General features: G+C 41.6%; 1 protein-coding gene across 1 annotated transcript in view; it reads left to right on the top strand.

Moving 5' to 3' along the window:
- The window catches only part of ZC3H12B (zinc finger CCCH-type containing 12B), a 53,743-nt gene that overhangs the window by 8,797 nt on the left and 26,045 nt on the right, over positions 1–18,901 (top strand). The window contains exon 2 of the mRNA XM_084814151.1: positions 3,471–3,558. The gene's annotated coding sequence lies outside the window, so the exon portion shown is untranslated. The remainder of the gene's footprint in view (positions 1–3,470; positions 3,559–18,901) is intronic.

The following is an 18,901-nucleotide window of genomic DNA, read 5'->3' as shown; positions in this document are numbered from 1 at the left end:
CTGTAGGACACAGTATATATTCTTATTATTATTTTTTGCAGTGTGTTTAGAAGTGAATTTTATAACAATATTTTTTGTGATAATGACAGCCATAGCAATTTAAACTTTGGCCTATTACAGCTAGTGGCCATGGATGGGAATCCCAGTCTACATCAAGAGATGAATCCAGCCAGTTAAGTGAGGCCCAGATGAACAAAACGGTGTGGACATAAATCCAGAAGTGTGTTTACTGTGGCTCTGCATGTGGAAGTCTGCTCCCATGCAGAGATCTCCCCTGTTAGGTTTGGACAAGTCAGTTTAATAGCATAATTGATTTGTGTTTGTCTGTCATTTTACGTTCTTAGATTACTGAAGCAACTGGCTTAGTGATACATGGGCAGGAAAGGAATACATTTTTCTGGCATGGCAGCTTTTTGAAATGCAACTGTGTGGAGACTGCTCACGTGGCAAGCCATTTGTGTGAAATGGCTCCCCAGTGATTCTGACTACTTCAGCCATGTCACTGCAGCATTTACTTATTTGTGGCGGAATAGGTAAAATTGCTGGACCCATGTAGTGAGCTATTTCACACATACTTTCTACATTGAACTGCTTCCATGGAGTTGTATCCTGAATGATGGCCCTGCCGGTATTTGTATATAATGGTGCTTTTTCTGGAAACTGCACCTAACTCGTCATTTGCGCTGTAGTTCTACTAGTGCTAGTGCTACGTTACACATTTTTATTACTCTGCTAGAGAGGTGGCTGTGAGAGAATAAAAAGCAGCAGCTGATGGAGAAGTCAATGAAAGCCAAGTGCACTTCAAAAAAACACTTTGAGTCCCACTGAATCTCAGGCTGGTGGCCTGTTGGTTCTCTTTTACAACTGAGCTATTTCTTTACAACAGGGTTTTCTTTCCTTTTAATTTTTTAAAAGACTGTTGTTCTTTCCCCAACACACACACATTTTATAAGACTGCTCTTTCCCCAATACGCACATACACACACATTTTATATGTTAAAATATTAAACAACATTTACATTGCTCTTTTCTGGTATAACCACAGTGTGGGGGAAGAGTGGAATTTTGCCAGTAATATGCTTATATTAAACTTCTGTCTGATTAATATTATTACAGAAAGAAAGGAGGAATGACCAGTTTTTCAAAGAGTCTTGTGGCGTCTTAAATTCCTTTGTGGTATGAGTTTTTATAGGCTAGAGTCTTCTCAGATGTCGTTTTTTCCAAGCTGGATCACTGAAACTCTCTGCCCATGGGGTTTGGAAAGGCCACACTGGAAGTTATTTATTTTTAATCAGAATTCATGATGAAACCAAATTTTAGGCATGTAAGTCCTAAATTTAGGCTTCCCAAAGGCAAATAGTTTCCTCCTTCAACAGTGAGCACGATAAATGATCTGATCCAATCATGCTATCACAAGTGGATACCACTTTGTTCTTACTGCCTAATGAGAAAATGCAAAATTTGGCAAGATACAACACTCATTTTACATGGTAGGTCAGAGTTTAACACTTCCATAACCCCATAAAGTTTTATTTTGAAAATAAATTGAGTGTCTGTTCAAAAGGGGTGTGTGTAGATGGAAGAAATCTTCTCTATTGAAATGATAGAACATTACCTACTGTCCAACTGTTCCCAACTGCATATGATACTAAAATTGCTATTGTAAGGGCCCAATCCTATGCATGTTTAGACAGAAAAATGTCCTACAACTCCTAGCATTCCCCAGTCAGCATGGAGCGCTGTGAGGTATGGGACTCTTTTTCTGTCTAAACATGCGTAGGATTGTGCCCCAAGTATACTTCGTTGGGTGTAAGCTCTACTTGAACTCAGTAGCGCTTTCTTTTTAGTAATTGTGTAGGTTTCACTTGTAAAACACAAAGGCTCTTCTTCAGCTAGAGGAAATGCAAACAATTTTCCAATGAAGTTTTACCATTCTGACGGCTTGTCAAGTAGGAAGCCCATCAAAGAAAAGGGGAGGAGAGTAGTATCCGGCTTCAATTTGATTCTTTTCTTCACTTTTTTATTTCTGTATTTTTGGTATTTAGTGCCTTGCAATTCAAGGTAGTAATTTTCACTGTAAAAAAAAAGGTTTCTGATGGAAAGAGGCTCAAATGTCAACCTCTGTTCCCTCACCCTTCTTTTTAAGTTGGAATGTATTCTTGGTCAGATTCACTAGCATAGACAAGGTAACTGAACATATATTCTCCTACAGAGTAACTAGTTCAGCTTCTTGTATCTCCACATCTTTTGAATTTGAGCAAATCATCACAAACAATGCAAACTTAAAAGCCTTGTTATTGCCTCCTTGACTCTCCAGAGTAGGGAGGACCTATCACCGTAAATACCCATGTAAGTGGATTTGTGAAAGCCTGTACAAATGTACTGGTTTAGCAGGGATTACATGGGCAATTGGCATGCAGAAGCAAGGGTGCAAGCTGTACTGGATTCATAGCACTCAAATCTTGCCAAACCCAGACTTGACCCCCTGCCCCAAAGATGCAGACAGATGTTGCTTTCCTGCTGTCCCAGTACATCCAGGACAAAGCTGGTTTACCAGCTCCCACCCTGGCAAGTAGCTGTGGCGCATGTTCTAGATATTTGGAGCCAGGGGTCTACTGCTTGCTATGGCATATGTTTTATCACTCTTTGATAAGGGGTGATGAGAGGAGTCCCAGCCTCCCTCTAGCTTGGAGCTGGGCAGGGATCATTCTCACAGTCATGTTGAGCTTCGGAGGGCTCTGTGCAATGATGGGGAAGATTCTCACTTCTCTCTCAGACTCAGACATAGAGATGAAACCTGTGCTGGCCAAGACGCTTGGAGTACCTTAATCATATACTACCAAAACAAGCTCCTCCCTATCTGGCCCCAAAGTTTGGAGGTAAGGAGAGAAGGGGATAGCCCCTGATGTTGCATGGAAGTGCAGTGTGAGGTCAGGGGTACATTCCAATCATGGGAAATATGGCTCCTAGCATACATACATGCTTCTGTACATCTGCCCTATGCCTCAGTCCCTGCCATGGTGTTCCTGGTAGCCCTCTGTCTCATCCCCACTTGCCATGGTAAGTTGTGTGAATTAAAGGGAGGCAATCCAGGGATGCTACAGCAGGGACTAGAGCAAATTTAACAGATTTGACCCATTTCAGATTAGACCCATATCAATGGGCCTGGGGTCTAATCTGAAATGGATCCCAGGGAGGGGAAGACAACAGTCAGATATCCGACCCTCCCCATTTGGCCTGTCAGTGAAGAAAATGTTAGGGTAACTGTTTGATTCTTTTGCTGATACAATTGATCAATATTTCATATATTACAATATCTTGTTTTAAAGTTTCTGTCCTGTGTCTGTGTAACATTTATTTAGCAATCAAATGGGCTGAAATAGAGAAATATTTGAAAGCAAATCCAAATATTATCTTACTAATATCTGCTCTTTGGTGTATTAAAACATCTGTAACTTTTTTTCTACCAGGAATTCCTATGCCTGCCATGTGAGGCTGAAGTTTAGAGACCCAAGATACAATTTTGGCCCTGTAGGAAAGGCGAGGCCAACTTTAACTGTAAGTTAAATTATTCTGATTCAGGTAGTAGACTGTGACATAATGTTATTTGATTCTTAATTCCAAAACTGGCTTCAGTTGTTGAAGAAGCAGTTCTCTCTCAGGTTGGTTGTGTGATGCCTAAAAATAAACTGTTTTTTTTTATCCTAGAAATACTTAACTTGAAAATATCCAAGTCAGTATATATTCTGTAAATCACTCTTTTCCACTTTCTGAACTGTACTTTTTAAAAATTAAGATCTCACTAAAAAATAAGGTTGCAAGATCTAATTGGCTCAATCCATAAATTAATCAACTAAAATTTTAGATTGTTCTCTCCCCATTCTAAGCTTTAACAGTAAAAGAAATCTGATATATTCATATTAATTTTCATTTTAATTTAAATAACATCTGTTAAGTTTACAGAAGAGCTCAGGAGGATTGCTAGATCTGAATTAACATATATTTAAAAGGTAACTTCCCTGGGAGGGAGTAATGTCTATATTATGAGACTATTCCATTAATCCCTGTATTCCATTAATCCCAATTCAGTTTGTCTACGAAAAATAGTATCTGTGCTCAGATCAAAATTTGGAGCTCCAAGTGGATGCTTGAAAGCCTTCGAGGCCTTCGGAGAGTGCCCAAGCCACCCCCTGCCAAATTTCTCCCCTCCCCACCACTGAATTGTGCTACCTCCCTGCCGCTTTGCCTTCCCTGCTAGGTTGAGAAACCTCTTCTTCCCAACATAGCATAGATGAACAGTGAGCTGCTAGTGGAGAAGGATATTGCACTGTTTCTCAACTGCAGCTCGCTTTCCTTCCCTGCCTGAAAACTTTGGGCTGGAATACCGTAATTAGTGTTGGGTCCTCTAGACGTCTGGATATTTTGTTCAATTTGAGAGAGGTCACACACTTCAGTTGTACAGCACGTGTTTTGTATGTCTAAGGCCCCAGATTCAAACAAAGCCCTAGCTTCTGATTAAAGGGTCCCAGGTGGGTACTGGAAAAGAGCTGTTGGACAGGGTGTCTGTGTATGAACGTGTGTGAGACAGTGTATATGAGATGTGGGTAGGAGGGGCAAGGGGAAAAACTGTGCATGTGTTCATTCACCTGCATGTGAGTAAGTGTGTGCGTGCTCATGTCTGCGAATGTGGCCCCCAACCCTCTGCCTGTGTTTTAAAGTGTGAGGAGGAAAAGAGTTGAGATATTTGTCCACAAATCTCCAGAGTTGCACCTGCTTGGACACTTGGGCGTTGGTGTCTCTGTACCAAAGTCTCTTAGTACCAAAATATATATTTCTGTTTTGTTCTTGTATTTGTTTCTCTGCTACTGTTAGTTTGCAGGACATATATGCAAGGAGGAGTCACAAGAGATGGTGAGAGCCAAATCTAAACAATTTTTATTGTTAGTAGACACTCCATCTAGCATATGTAGTTGCAACTAAATTTATTCCATTGAGGTTGCACCAGATTCCTGTTTGAAATGAGATGGCTCCTCTAGTCTTTTATTTTGTTGTAAGCTGTAACTGTGTACTGTTATATTGTATTATATATGTATTTTAATAGTGGTTTTTAGTATTTAGCTTAGAGATTTTATTAAGTGTAAATAAATAAATGAGTAAAGAAAATTTATTCATGTCCTTCATGACAATTTGTCTAGAAATCATGAAAATATGTCATGGGAAAGTCCATATCTCTTTAATAAAGGACTAATAATTATCCTAGGTCAATATCAAAAGTTGAGCCTTCAGTAGGAATGCCACTCAAGGTGAGATGCTGACTGCACCATCTGTCCCCATCATGTATTGGGTTTAAGTTGGGTTCTCCCAACTTGTGTCTGTCCAGTGGTCCAGGCACAGGAGGTATTCTCCCCTCTGTCCACTAGGGGGCAGTTTCTGCTTGAATTAATTCATAGTGTATGACATCTAATTTTCACCAAGAAGACTGTCTTTTTTCTGTGGACACTATTGTGCTGGGAGCTAAAACTATGATCTGTCCCTAGTTCTTGGAGGAAGGAGGTTTTGTCTACTTACCCTCAAATGGGTTTTCTGATAGCAGTCTACTTACTGTGACTCACAGAACTTAATGGGAATGATTGTTGTTGTTGTTGTTGTTCAGTCGTTCAGTCGTGTCCGACTCTTCGTGACCCCATGGACCATAGCACGCCAGGCCTTCCTGTCCTGCGCTCTTTCCCGGAGCGTGCTCAAGTTCATACTCATTGCATCCGTGATGCTATCTAGCCATCTCATCCTCTGCCGTCCCCTTCTCCTTTTGCCTTCAGTCTTTCCCAGCATCAGGGTCTTTTCCAGGGAGTTTTCTCTTCGCATTAGGTGGCCAAAATATTGGAGCTTCAGCTTCATTATCTGTCCTTCCAATGAGCACTCAGGGTTGATTTCCTTTAGGATGGACTGATTTGACCTCCTTGCAGTCCAGGGGACTCGTAAGAGTCTTCTCCAGCACCACAGTTCGAAAGCATCAATTCTTCCGCGCTCAGCCTTCCTTATAGTCCTTATATGGCTCTCACAGCCATACATTACTACTGGGAAAACCATAGCTTTGATTAGACGGACCTTTGTCAGCAAGGTGATGTCTCTGCTTCTTACTATGCTGTCTAGGTTTGCCATAGCTTTCCTCCCAAGGAGCAAGCGTCTTTTAATTTCATGGCTACAGTCACCATCTGCGGTGATCTTGGAGCCCAAGAAAGTAAAATCTGTCACTGCTTCCATTTCTTCCCCTTCTATATGCCAGGAAGTGATAGGGCCAGATGACATGATCTTAGTTTTTTTAATGTTGAGTTTCAAACCAGCTTTTGCACTCTCCTCTTTCACCCTCAACAAGAGGCTCTTGAGATCCTCTTCGCTTTCTGCCATTAGGGTGGTATCGTCTGCATATCGGAGGTTGTTGATAATTCTCCCGGCAATCTTAATTCCGACCTCTAATTCATCCAACCCGGCATTTCTCATGATGTACTCTGCATATAAGTTAAATAAGCAGGGTGACAATATGCAGCCTTGTCATACTCCTTTCCCAATTTTGAACCAATCGGTTGTTCCATGTCTGGTTCTTACTGTTGCTTCTTGACCCTCGTACAGGTTTCTCAGGAGACAGGTAAGGTGGTCTGGTACTCCCATCTCTTTAAGAATTTGCCACAGTTTGTTGTGATCCACACAATCAAAGGCTTTAGCGTAGTCAATGAAGCAGAAATAGACGTTTTTCTGGAATTCTCTTGCTTTCTCCATGATGCAGCGAATGTTGGCGATTTGATCTCTAGTTCCTCTGCCTCTTCTAAACCCAGCTTGTACTTCCGGTAGTTCTCGGTTCGCATACTGCTGAAGCCTAGCTTGTAGGATTTTGAGCATCACCTTGCTGGCATGTGAAATGAGCGCAATTGTGCGGTAGTTTGAACACTCTTTGGCGTTGCCCTTCTTTGGAATTGGAATGTAAACTGACCTTTTCCAGTCTTGTGGCCACTGTTGAGTGTTCCAGATTTGTTGGCATATTGAATGCAGCACTTTAACAGCATCATCTTTTAGGATTTTAAATAGCTCGGCTGGAATACTGTCATCTCCTCTAGCTTTGTTGTTACTAATGCTTCCTAAGGCCTACTTGACTTCACTCTCTAGGATGTCCGGCTCAAGTTCAGTGACCGCACTATCATGGCTTTCAGGGACATTCAGATCTTTCCTGTATAGTTCTTCTGTGTATTCTTGCCACCTCTTCTTAATCTCATCATCTGCTTCTGTTAGGTCCCTGCCTTCTTTGTCCTTGATCATGCCCGTCTTTGCACAAAACGTTCCCTTGAGATCTCCAATTTTCTTGAAGAGATCTCTAGTCTTTCCCATTCTGTTGTTTTCCTCGATTTCTTTGCATTGTTCATTTAAGAAGGCCTTCTTGTCTCTCCTTGCTATTCTCTGGAACTCTGCATTCAGTTGGGTATATCTTCCCCTTTCTCCCTTGCTTTTCGCTTCCCTTCTTTCGTGAGCTACTTGTAAAGCCTCATCAGACAGCCACTTGGCTTTCTTGCATTTCTTTTTCTTTGGGACGGATTTCGTTGCTGCCTCCTGAACAATGTTACGGACCTCCGTCCATAGTTCCTCAGGCACTCTGTCTATCAGGTCTAATCCTTGAAATCTATTCCTCACCTCCACTGTATATTCATCAGGGATATGATTTAGGTCATACCTGAACGGTTTAGTGGTTTTCCCGACGTTCTTCAATTTAAGCCGAAATTTTGCAAGAAGCAGCTCATGATCTGAGCCACAGTCAGCTCCAGGTCTTGTTTTTACTGACTGTATGGAGCTTCTCCATCTTTGGCTGCAAAGGACATAATCAATCTGATTTCGATATTGACCATCTGGTGACGTCCATGTGTAGAGTCGCCTCTTGTGCTGTTGGAAAAGAGTGTTTGCTATGATCAGCATGTTCTCTTGGCAAAACTCTATTAGCTTTTGTCCTGCTTCATTTTGTACACCAAGGCCATGCCTGCCTGTTATCCTGCTGATTTCTTGACTTCCTACTTTAGCATTCCAATCCCCTATGATGAAGAGGACATCTTTTTTTGGTGTTAGTTCTAGAAGGTGTTGTAGGTCTTCATAGAACCGATCAATCTCAGCTTCTTCAGCCTCAGTGGTTGGGGCATAGACTTGAATTACTGTGATGTTGAATGGTTTGCCTTGGATTCGTACTGAGATCATTCTATCATTTTTAAGATTGTACCCCAGTACTGCTTTTCCCACCCTTTTGTTGACTATGAGTGCTACTCCATTTCTTCTAAGGGATTCTTGCCCACAATAGTAGATATGATGGTCACTTGAATTAAATTCGCCCACGCCTGTCCATTTTAGTTCGCTGATTCCCAAGATGTCGATGTTCAATCTTGCCATCTCATGTTTGACCACCTCCAGCTTACCTTGATTCATTGATCTGACATTCCAGGTTCCTAAACAGTATTGTTCTTTACAGCATCGGATTTTCTTTTCACCGCCAGACACATCCACAGCTGAGTGTCCTTTCGGCTTTGGCCCAGCCGCTTCACTCTTTCTGGCGCTACTTGGAAATACCCTCTGCTCTTCCCCAGTAGCATATTGGACACCTTCCGACCTGAGGGGCTCATCTTCCGGCGTCATCTCTTTTAGCCTTGTGATACGTTCCATGGGGTTTTCTTGGCAAGAATACTGGAGTGGGCTGCCATTTCCTTTTCCAGTGGACCACATTTTGTCAGAACTCTCTGCCATGACCTGTCCGTCTTGGGTGGCCCTGCACAGCATAGCTTATGGCTTCACTGAGTTACGCAAGCCCCTTCGCCACAACAAGGCAGTGATCCATGAAGGGGAATGGGAATGATTAGGGAGTTCTTATCTCAGATCTGTTCATGTTCTGTTTCTTGATCATGCTAGAGTGGCTTTTGATACTATTGACCATGGTATCTTGTTAAATCTATGAGCTGGGGAACTTGGTGACAACGTTCTTCCACCCCTAGCTGTCGGGTCTGTTTCAAAAAGTAATACTGAGGGATTTCTGCTCAATTCCATGGCATTTGAATAGTGGAGTCCCACAAGCTTCCATCTTATCCCCCATGCTCTTTAACATTTATATGAAGCCACTATGAGGTCATCTGGGGATTTGGAGTGAGGTGCCATCAGTTTGCTGATGACACCCAGCTCTGTTTCTCCCTGTCATCTGAGCCAGGATTGGCTGTGGAGATGCTGAACTGTTGTCTGGATTTGGTAAAGGGCTGGACAAGAGCTGATAAGCTGAAACTGGATCCTGACAAGACAGAGGAACTGTGGATAGGTGGTTCTTGAGTCTAGGAAGTTAGTGTTCAACCTGTTCTGGCTGGGACTGCATTCCCCCTGAAGGTGCTGGCATGCATTTTGATCCAACACTGGATTAACTAGAGCAGGGGTGGGGAACTCATAGCCCTCAAGGTGTTATTGGACTTTAGCTCCCATCATCCCTCATCACTGGCTACATTGGCTAGGGCAGATGGGATTTGCAGTCCACCGACACCTGGAGGGCCATCCGTTCTGCACCCCTGAACTAGAAACTTGTAGCCTCAGTGGCTTGAAGCACCTTTTACCAGCTTTAGCTGGTTCACCAGCTGTGGCCTTTCCTCAATAGGGATAGCCTGGCTACAGAGATCCATGCATCTCGATAGCCAGGGCATGCTTCAAGGGCATGCTTCTGGTGGTTCCACTTGGACCTGTGGGCCAACTGGAGTCCACCAGGAGAAGAGCCTTCAGTATGGTGGCCCCCTTTCTTTGGAACTCCCTGCCCCTGGAGGTCAGACAGGCGCCAACACTGTGCTGCTTTCAGCACCTCCTGAAAACAGCTCTTTTGCAGGAAGCATTCCTTAACTGACCAGCCATGGTTTTTATTGGTATTTTGTTTTTAAAATAACAATTTTAATAATGGTGTTTTAATTCTTTTTATCATTTTACCTTTTATGTTCTCCATTCTGAAATCTGTTTTAGATGTGGAGCAGTATACAAACGTAACTAAATAAATAATGCAGAGGTAACCTCCAGGTTGGATAGCTATATTGCATTATATGTGGGGCTGCCCTTGAAGATGTTTGGAAACTTCAACTAGTACCCTGTCACTCTGATCACCTGTGAATCTGGTCATAGTCTTCTATAATTGCGGACAGTGAAGTGAAATTCCTTGACTCCAGATAAATTCTTTTCACATTTTGTTGTTGTTGTGATTGGTTCTTTTGGGAATAGAAACTGGCTTCTCAGATCTCCTTAGTGGAAAATTCCTATTGATTTCTCTGAACTCTGGATGTTCAAGGACAGCTTGAAAAATCTTTCATATAGATCATCTGTGTATAAATCAAATGGTTCCATAAAATGTTGTCTTTGTGGAACTGATTCTGGATATGTAAACGGTGTTATGGACAGTGGTTATCTGCATTTATGCTTCAGTACTTTTAAAGCTAGAACCAAAAACGTGCAATTGAAGAATTACTATTTTCCCACCATGTTCTAACTTGTAGAATGTAATTATTGAGAAAGCATTTTCTTTGTATTTTATTGAACAGAAATTATATTGATACTTGAAATACAGCATTATGTGAACAGAATTCAAGTACTTCTCAAATATATGTTCTCTCTGAATTGCATTATCAGCCCCACCAGTCAGTCGTGACTGTGCTGAAAAGCAATGTTTAGGTAAGGATGCGCGGTTGCTAAGCAATTGGCATTGGAGGCTTAAACACTTAAAGCTGTAGTGCAAAGTTTTCCCTTCTGACTGATGACATAGTTTCATGTTGCAAAACAAGAAGGTTGAGGTACTGTTTTTTTCTCCTTGAATTGCTATTCAGATATACGTTTTATACAAGGTATACTATTATTATACCAAGGTTTAAAGTTCTGAAATTTTGCATAGTTAAAGATTGTCTTCTTTTTAACATGTTTTACTTGCAGCTGGAAAAAACCTAACCCATTCCAAATAATGGTTTTGGTGGTGTTCATATTAATTTTTACAATTGAAAGAATCCATCAATTGCTTCTTAGTTTCATTTGATTTCTCCATTTTCAATTGTTACTGCTATATATGGTTTATGTTAATACTAAAGGATTGCTTGGTAGCATGAAAGAGCTAGATAAATAGTGCAGATAATACAGATGTTGATCATATCTATTTCTCACTTCCTATTTTCAAGTGCAGAAAATAATAGTGGGGCAGTTGTTGTGAATGAGGCAGCATGCTGGTGTTCCATCTGTGGTTTGTTTAGCATTACGTGTGAACCAGGAACTCTGGCTTGTCTTTCCTCTGACAAGCCAGAGAAATAACCCAAGAACAAACTATGGGTTATTTCTCTGGCTTATGGGGGGAGAGACAAGCCAGAGTTCCTGGTTCACACATCACAGCAAACAACCCAGGGACCAGCATGCTGCCCCATTCATGAAATCCCAAAATGTTTTTTAAAATTGTGGGTTCTCGTTGCGTGCGAATCAGGCGACCTCGATGGGTCAGCGAGGGGAAAGGAGAGATTCTCTATCCAGACCAGAAATCACAAGGGATTGTTTTGACCCTTTACTGAGGAAGTGTTTTTTACCTTTTTCTCAAGACCTGAAGAATAAGTTTGGTTTAGTGGAATAGGGGGCACAGCCATGTTTGGAAAAGCAGACTTGGTTCTGCCTGTAGCAGTGGCATCAGTGATGGACAAGAGGTTGGGGAGTAGTGATGGGGAAAGGACTGAAACTCTCCATCTTTCCCTTGACCCTGCTGATCAAATTTGTTGGTCCCAACAAGTTTGATTGGTAGAAAATGTTTTTCAAAAATCATGGTGGATTTTGAATTAAATCAAGGTGATCTGCATCATTTATTTAAATCATGATTGAAATTACCAAGAGAATCAAATTTGCCATGGATAGCTATTCACATATTTCTTAAGCAATGGTGCGAATCTGATACTCAATACAGCATTTTACATCATCTGTGTAATTTGTATATATATTTTTAGACAACTTGATTTTGATTAATGTAGGAAATAGTACATAATATTCCATTATCTGTGTCAAGCTGCAGATGCAGCAGCAGTACATTAGGAATGGTGAGAACTAAATCTTACACACAAACGGAATACAGCAGCCTTTCTCAACCTGGTGCCCTCCAAGATGTTTTGGAATGCAGCTCCCATCATTCACAGCCAGCATGGCCATTGGCTGGGAATGATGGGAGTTGCAGTCCAGCACATCTGAAGGGCAACGGGTTGGGGAAGGCTGCAACAGCACTTATATTTTATTAAACTAAATCTTAAGTAACAATCCTAGACAGCTTGTGTCTTTGCACATGTGACTTTAGTCAGAAAAACAGAAACTGGAAGCCCAGAACTTCCAAGAAGTTCTCATGATTAGATTACTGTAATGCACTGTATGTGGGGCTACCCTTGCACTCCTGGTTTGGAAGCTGCAGCTAGTGCAGAATGCAGCAGCTAGAATGCTCAGTGGGGTATCCAGGCATGTACACACTACACCCATATTAAAAGAACTGTGCTGGCTGCCTATTAGCTACCAAACCATTTTCAACGTTCTGTTGTTGACATTGTTGTTGTTGTTGTTCAGTCGTTCAGTCGTGTCCGACTCTTCGTGACCCCATGGACCATAGCACGCCAGGCCTTCCTGTCCTGCGCTCTCTCCCGGAGCGTGCTCAAGTTCATATTCATTGCATCGGTGATGCTATCTAGCCATCTCATCCTCTGCCGTCCCCTTCTCCTTTTGCCTTCAGTTGTTGACATACAAAGCCCTAAATAAGTCAGGAGCAGGATAAGTAGCGGACCGCTTTCCGCTCTATATACCCAATCGACCACTAAGATATTTAGAGGAAGCCTTATTGGCCGTTTCGTGATGAATAGCGGGCCTTCTCAGTAGTTGTACCCACCCTCACCCTTGTATGGTTTGGAAGGCAAAAAATGTGTGTTGTAAATATCTCTTGAAAATGTACTTGTTCTTGCAAACTTTCCGTAGCTTGTAATCATCATGATACTACTCCAGTTTACCATCTCTTTTTATTGTTTCTTTTTATTTTACATTTGTTGTTGCAAGTCAACAGTTTTTAGTGTTAATGTATTTTTTAACATCTAGCTGTAATTTTTAATCTTTTTAGTATTTTTGTATGTAAACAGGTTAGAGCACAATCCTATGGGTTGCTCCCTTGATGCTCCTAAGCCCCAAACTCGGAGGCTTAATGAACATCCAATGCAGAGTGGGAGATGTGACGGAGATGCCTCCCAATCCTGCAGTTTTCGCTAGACGAGCTTTTGTGCCTGTCTATCTGGGGCGCATCGGAGGGGGAGGGAAGGAGGCTGGAGAGGCCTCAGGAAAATGCATATTTGCGCTTCTCCACTCTCCTGTCCTCCCTGCCCACTGACATGCCCCGACCTCGGAGTGCAGCCAGCACAGTTCTTTCCACACCAGTTGGGTGGGGGCGGGGGAGCGGAGCTCTGATTCTCTGCTCAGAGGTTGGAGTGCTGTTTCCAACCTTGGATACAGGGCTCTGAGACATCCTATGCCCCCTTGGATGCTGTCTAGGGGCCACGGATTGCTGCCTCTGAGACTGTATTATATATTATACAAGTATAATGTAACACATACAAGTATTTACTAATGAATACTTGGTATACAAGTATTGACTCAGCCATTTTATGAGAGAAAAATGGAAATGAATGTTATTTATTCATTCATTCATTCATTTCTATACCGCACAATAGGGATGAGCTATTATATAGGGATGAGCACCTACCTGCCGGTCCGTGGGGAATCTGCCCGCGGGGGGGAGGCGATCTGTTCCTCCCCTCAGAATCCTCTTCAGCTGGGTCTGCTCCGCAGCAATTCTGCGGAGCCGCCGGCCGGTTCCGAAGTGCCAGCGATACACTGGCTGAGTGGGTATTGACTGCGGATGCAAATGGCGTCCAGGATGCCATTTGTGGCCATAAAGGTCTTAGTTTAAGGTAAATGCAGCCATAAATGGAGGATCCGTCTGAAGAGAATTCCACAGGGAGGCGGAGGTAAGTGTTCTGTTCCGCACGAGGTCTGTGGCGGAATTCTCTGCCATCCCTATCGCCTAATAGCCAAAGCTCTCTGGGTGGTTCACAAAATACCCATGTTTGATTGGTAGGTACCTCAATTTTTGTGAGTGTGAAAGAGCCGTTGATACATTTTTATGAGACTGTAAATATAGGCTTAGCATGCTTTGTGATGAGATGTAATTGTAACTGTTATTTTATTTTAAAGGAGAGATTTAGTATTTTATTGATGCTTATTGTATTAAATCCAATTTATACATTTTTTAATAATTACTGATTTTTATCCACCTTATCAAAACTATGTGGGGCTGTAGGTCAGAAAGGTCTGCTGCTGAGAAAGTATGAAAAGTATTGGGGGGAGGCAGGCTGGGAGTATTCTTCATTGTTCAAACAAAGATGCAGGCCCAGTGATCACTTGTTCAGTAACGAGAGCGTGGCTGTTAGGTATTCAGTATGCTTCTGAAGATCTGGTGCGTCATCTTGTAATTCCTTTTTTGGCAAGAATTTGGTGATGGTGCCACAGATTAACTTTTGCCTGTCTGACAGCGCAAAGGTTAAAAAAGAAAAAAGAAAAGAGCACTAACCTAACTTGCACAATTGTATACCTCAAAACCTCTGAGAGTGCTTTTGAAACACGAACTATTCTGTGAAAGACTTGACTCATCTCTAAATATGGAACCCCTCCAATTCATTTTTGTGATGCCTGAAACTGGGGCTGACTCCAGGAGTGGCACAACTGGGAGTTTGCTGGCATTTCAAGACCAGCAAAGGACCCATCACGCCAAGAACAACAGCATTCTTAAGTTGTACAGAGCACCCAAGGAGGTTAAGGCAATTTCTTGCATGTGAAAGGTCAAGGGTGGACTAAAAATAGGCCATTACCCTTTTGCAGCCCAAAGGCGTGTTTCATGAATACAACCCCCCCGTCCCGGAATTAGTATTTCCCTTTTTTATATGTTCCCTTGATGAATGGTGTCAATTATTGCTGGTGTGTGTGTGGGGGGGGTCATTTTCCCACCCTCTTAATAATGTTGTGATTATGATTATTTTGACCTGATGTTATAAAGGCATTGATATGCCCAAGAAAGGCATAGATACCTGAAATTAAATGGTTTTTGACATTCGTTATACCAAAAGTTGATAAACGTTTCCAAACCTGCATTTTAGAAATATACTCTTTGTAGTCCCAAAGAGATTGCAGATCTGTGGTTGAAAGTCACATCACTCCAGTAACAAATCAGTATCACCACAGTTGTTTTGATATAAGTTGTTGTGTCTGTTGTGGGTAATGCCTGAGTGATCTTCATGTGATTCCATCCTTCACGTATTACTGGAGCAATGTGGAGTCTAGCCAAAAGCAAGTGCCAGCTATGCCAAATGGGTAACACATTAACCTTGTCAGTCTTTCATCATGAAATATGAGTGGTTTCATTTAATAAATAGTTTTGTCTCTAAAGAACTTCTTTTCCCAATATTTTCTTTAGTTTGGGAACAGAAAATGGCTTCTTGGAACTTGTTGTCAGTGAAAAATTCCTATTTAATTCAGTCAGTATGTTAAACTAGGTTGATAAAACTCTTTCCCGAGTTGATCTAACCACTTGTCTGTCTGTCTGTCTGTCCGTCCATCCGCCCGTCTGTCTCTCTCTGCTGTTCAGAGCTCAGTGCCTTTGTTTATATAGCCAAAGCAGCGCCATCCTCACAGAAAAGGGAGGTATCAGCAGACCTGGGGAAACCCCGAGGTTTGCAGAAGTACAAAAAAACTTTAGAAAAAGAAATCCTAAGTGTGTGTGGGGGGGAACCCCAATACATTGAAATGAGGACTGAGCATACTCTAACAGGGTAAAAAACACAAAAAACAAAATCGGGGTGGAGGTGGAGAATGGAGTGGATGAAATCTTGATTTGCAGCACTCTGCACTGCAACAGTTTGTTGCAAGTCCCAGTCCATTTTGCAAAATGTAGTAATGGCAAAGGGACAGATTTTTTTTAAATGTATATAATTGCTTCCTCATAAACATTCATTCAGAGGCTATTCTGATTCCCACATGACCATACCTTTCCCCCCCACCCCCTCCAGTCATCACCTTTTAATGGAAAAGTGACAGAGCTGAATTTTCTTAAAGCTTTTCAACCAGAGTTGACAGTTGCTTAAATTAAAAAAAAAAAAAAAACACCCTGCAAGAAACTCATGTGAGTCATGGAAGTGGGTGTGTTTCTGCAGAGAGCAGCTTTCTTAATTCACCCAATCCGTCACCAGAGTCCAAAGAATAGAAAATCCCTGTACACAGACTCTGCTCTGGCAAAGAGCTCTCCTCTTTACTACCAGCATGGATTACAACTGAGCTGCTCTCTTTAAAGGCAATTGGAAGTGAGTATGCTAGTGGTAGTGGTAATGGCAGTATGCTTCAAGGTGGATTCCACCCCCCACTTAATTTGCTTTTCAAATCTGTTCTGGATTTGTGACTAATTTAAGTGTCTCTTATTCATAATATTGTAGTTCAAAAGAAGCAGACTTTAGGGTGTACTTATGTAGGTAGGGGTGTGTGTGTGTGCATGTGTGAGTGAGAGAGAGAGAGAGAGAGAGTTTAGTATGGTTGCATGATACTTGATATCCTATAACTATAGAAACAGATCAAAAGCGTGAATGAAGCTGAAAAGGAAATACAAGAAAATTTACATTTTCTTAGTTCTAAATTAACATTGAAGAATGTGTATCTTTGTTAAATTTTGAGTGTATTAAATTCGTTTTAGTACTCCATGTAGAAAGATTCAAGTTATCTTTGGAAGGGAGCAATTTGCAATGGAGAAAGAGTAGGAGGGAAGATAGTGTTTAACTCTTCACCTGGCAAAGGTTGACCTCCCCCATCTCCCACCTGCTTCCATTCCTGCCATTCTGAACCTTGTTTACCTCAGACAGGGATCTGGGATCCTATAGGGTAAAAGCAGTTCAGGGGAAAACAGCCTGGCAGGGGAAGGGTCAAGTCCCTCCTTTTGCAGTTGCTTTGCAACAGAGAAGCAGCCTTACAGACTTTAGTGCAGCTTCTGTGTAACAAGTAATCTGCCCTACATAAACCTGTATCCTCATAGCAAATGATACATGAGGGCAAATATCAAGTTCACCACTGGAGTCATAAAACTTTGACTGTATGATTACTTAATAAGGTATTGGAGAATATGAATAATATTACATGTTCAACAAACTTTCAACTACATTACTGTGATACTTCACTAGAAACTAACAGTAAATAAGAGAGCAGGCGAGGTAGTTCTTGAATCAAAGATACTTCAAGGGTGTGTCTGCATAAATATCCTTACGATGATTTTAATTTCATTTCTGTTTTATTTCTTGTTGTCCGCTTTGTAAGCTTGGGATTGTGGTTGCAGGTTTTTGGATTGTTTTTTAAATTTGTTTTTAATAATACAGAATATGTGTAATTGTATTTGCTTATTTATTTATTTGAAGTGTTTTTATGCCAGTCTTCAGCCAAAAAGGCTCTGAGAGCAGCTTACATATAATCAATTAAACAAGACAGCCCCTGCCCTTAGGTTAACAATCTAGACATGAAAGCCTGTTCTACATGTTACCAGATCCCTGTGCCAAAGTTGCAAGAAATCGTTGCACATTGCAATCCACATCTGTGTATGTGCAGTGAAGTTACAATCTACTTGTGGATTTTTTTGCAATAGCCAATCTAAGAGTTCAGTAGTATGTGGAACACCCAAAGTTTTAATTCCTTCTTTATTCCTTTCCCCATGTTCAAATGTGCTTCTGAACATAGTGGTGATATGTCTAAAGTTAGGGTTGTTTTTCAGGAATAGAGAATGTGTTGATGAAAATATAGGACCATGCTTCAAAAAGTGGTGGTAAATAAAGCTTGGTACTGACTGTTCAGGCTCCCTCCTCTTGTTGCTGACTCCTAGAGGGATGCCGCTTTCGCTGGCGTTTACTTTTCATCTGGTAACAGTCTTTAAAGAAAAGACTCAAAGAATCCATAGTCTTCTCACATGATCCATGTGAGCATCATGTTCCCTTAGTAAACTGTTCTTACAGATATTTTACTTCTTCCTAATGTATTTTTCAAAGTTGCCTCCCTGTTTCTTAGTATCACAGTCCCAAATCCAGAGAGAGCCATCCTGAAGTCCAATTAAAATCAATTGAACAAGAAAATAACTACTATTTTATGTCCCTTAACTTCAGTGGGAGTTGAGGGTTACTCCTATTCTTTGGATTTAGGGCAATGTTTCTTGCCCAGTTTAGGATTTATCAGTTGAACAGTTTTCATTCCTCTTTCTGACTAGTAATAATATTTTAAAAATCATGCTGGGAAAGTAGACTGAAAAAACAGATTAACTGATGTGATTTAAACAGCACTGTGCCTATTAGTTTACATCTCTAAAATGTTTAGAAAATACTGTTTATTTTTAATTGGGATCTGAGGAGGCAGAGCAGAACACCTCTTAAGGGCACAATCCTATGCACATTTAGACAGAAGAAAGGCCTACAGCTCCCAGCCCAGCCTGAAGCTCAAATATTTTGGCCACCTAATGCGAAGAGAAAACTCTCTGGAAAAGACCCTGATGCTGGGAAAGACTGAAGGCAAAAGGAGAAGGGGACGGCAGAGGATGAGATGACTAGATAGCATCACCGATGCAATGAATATGAACCTGAGCACACTCCGGGAGAGTGCGCAGGACAGGAAGGCCTGGTGTGCTATGGTCCATGGGGTCACGGAGAGTCAGACACGACTGAACGACTGAACAACAACAACAAGCATGCATAGGATTGTGCCTGTAGTGCATTAAGATTGCTAGGGCTCCGACGAATTGGCAGTGGAA

The sequence above is a fragment of the Heloderma suspectum genome, chromosome 9 (assembly GCF_057233095.1).
Source record: "Heloderma suspectum isolate Gila_16-S chromosome 9, 16-S_ref, whole genome shotgun sequence".
NCBI classification, from domain to species: Eukaryota; Metazoa; Chordata; class Lepidosauria; order Squamata; family Helodermatidae; genus Heloderma; species Heloderma suspectum.
Note: the sequence above shows the minus strand (reverse complement) of the source record. Positions and strands in the feature narration are given on the sequence as shown.